Below are 2,930 nucleotides of genomic sequence, written 5' to 3' on the forward strand. Positions count from 1 at the left end.
GAAATATCCATTTCTACTTACGAATTTACTTACAAAATTAAAAATTTTCCAGGAAAGTAGTGGCACATGTGTTTGATGAAAGCAGTGAACTATGATCTCCACTTTTATCGTACGACATAAAAAAAATAAAAAAAAAACAATTAAAAAATTCGTAAGTGGACTCGCTTTGTACAGATACTTTTAAACTATTTAACATGGATTTAGTGGATTACCAATTCGGGGATTTTAGTAGTTAATCTGTCAGCGTGAAGCTTCGTAGCTTCCACAAGAATGGTGTGTTGTGATGCTGATGGTGTGTTATGATAGCCTATAACCAGCGAACGATCAAGATGCTTTAAGCGATATCTAATTTATCAAATTTTGATAACTAGTTAAGAAGTTAGGAGGAAATAGATGAACATACATACATATTGGGCAAACAAACGCATAACCCTAGCCGACGTCGGGGTAAAAAGAAAAACGATTGAAATCCTATAATAATGGTTAGATATGAAGATACTTTCGTTATTAATTCAATAAACAAAAGCTTGTCTTATCAGATACATGGCATGTTTTATATCTAATTGAACAAAAAAAAAAATTAAAATAAAATCAATAAAAAACATAATTAAATTATAAATTTTTGTATGCGTGAAATTTATTCAATAAAAATAATTTTAAATGTAGGTAGGAAGGTATATCGTATATAATATCACCTCTATACTATCTCTGATGGTGATCACCCAAAATATTATAAAATATTCATTAGCACGAGAACAGAACGTTTTATGTAAATTGTAATTTCAATGATGGTGTTTACATTCAACTGTATGTCGTATCTATCTATACTATACCGAGTTTACAAAAAGTTTTAGGGAACATTCATAACGCTTCAGAATAACTCTTATACAAGAATATATTGAATGGAAGTTGACTGGACACGTCGCACGTTAGGTTAGGTTATATTGGCTGTCCACGAAGGACACACTTAGTCTATAAAGCCCATTGTGATACCATATATGTGTTTTACCACCTTACCGCTGATAATTTCATTTACCAGCTCATCAATTTCAGAGGCTGAGTGCACCTCCATCATGCATATTCCATGTACTACACCAGCCCATCAAAACTATTAATTAAATTAATTTTGTTGATTCGGTGGGAATCGAGCCCACCCTAAGCATACCGCGGACGGAATTGGTTACGCCTTAACCAACTGAGCTAATAAGGCGACCACATCGCACGTTACACTGATAATAAATATACCATAGAAACCACACGATGAAATCGTCCACACGGAAAGAGGAATGATGATAGACCTGTAAGGTGGGTTGATGATATTATCCAGGTGTCAGGGAAAATCAGGCAAGGACAGGGATTTTTGGAAAAAGCTGGAAGAGGCTTTACCCAAAAAGGCGTCCATAGTATTTCAACAACAAAGAGAGTAAATTTAATAATAACATTTGAAATGTAGTTTAGAAATATGGAATTAAACGGCTTAATTATTTAAGGGCATATTTCGAACATATAGGTGTAATTTTTTGAATAAATTAAATTGTCATAGTCTAGACGACAAGTTTAAATTGTTGAAATATAGAAATATTGTTCCTAAAAATATCAATAATAACTCGTTAGATTTAGGATAATGTCTAGAAAAACGTGCAAGAAGCATTTTTCAACACATAAAATATTGCAAAAGTTGTTAACAATTAAAAAATGAAATAAAAAAATAATTCGTTTTTCGAAAATCTTAATATATATATTTCTTGTGTTCGTGTGTATGTGACTGAACTCCTCCTAGACGGCTGGACCGATTTTGATGAAATTTTTTGTGTGAGTTCAAGGGGATTCGAGGATGGTTTAGATTTACAATTTGGTCCAGTACAACTGTTTTTGAGGGCTCCGTACCAAAAAAATGAAATTTCATTAAATGGTGGGAGCGCATATAAATCATATCACATTATGTATACTATGTGTACTATGTATTTTTAATAGTATTCAGGTATTGTCAATAGGCATTTATTAGAGCCATATGCGAGCGCAGCGAGCTCTACTATCAAAGGTCAGGCCACTCCAATAAATAGGAGTTAAATTGGGGTTTAGCGGGATGGGTTTAGCGGACAGGCTAAACGTAGTATAGGTATTCATGAATTGGAGTTACGTTTTTACGGGACAACGTCCGTCGGGGCCGCTAGTATTTTATAAAAATTTAATATTTATTATTTTATAAATTCAATAAGCCCGATGAAAAATATTCACCTGGATTATAAAGCAGATGTTTTTTGTCTAATTTTTTTTAAGTAAAGAGCATTAAACCTAAATATATTTTGATTAGTTCCGGCGTTGCATATGTATTAACGCATCGCGCATAGCTTAAACTCCACTCGCCCAAAATTATTGAAATTTTTATATATGATTTTTTTGGAACTTATTTTTGCGTTCGACGTTTAGCATCACACTTCAATGGACATATCCATTCTGACCATTTTAAAAATGATTTCAGTTTTGTTTGAAATATTTCTTTAAAAAAAATCTTAAAAAAATATTTCTTTCTTTTTGATTAATTATTAAACCATTTACAATATTTTTGAAAACTCTGTACAAATGTTTTGAATGTATTAGTATTCCATATCAATTTTAATCAGTAATAATAAATTGACGATGTAAAATACGTTATCATCTATGAACCAAATGAGTTTTACTTTCATTGTGTTTGTGTGTAATACTAAATTAGATAAACAAATTTGATTGAATTTTATAACTTTTTCCCTTTTTTTTTGAAAATATTTCCAATTTACAAGTTGCAGATATAATTTTAATGGCTTGTGTACCTACCGTTTTGGTAGCTATTTGATATAGATTTAAAAATCTTAATTAATTGCCCTAATCAAATAATGAATATTCACTTTGAATGGACTACGGTTAATCGTGACATTAAATTCTCTTGATTA

Source organism: Chrysoperla carnea, chromosome 2, assembly GCF_905475395.1.
Source record: "Chrysoperla carnea chromosome 2, inChrCarn1.1, whole genome shotgun sequence".
Lineage (NCBI taxonomy): Eukaryota > Metazoa > Arthropoda > Insecta > Neuroptera > Chrysopidae > Chrysoperla > Chrysoperla carnea.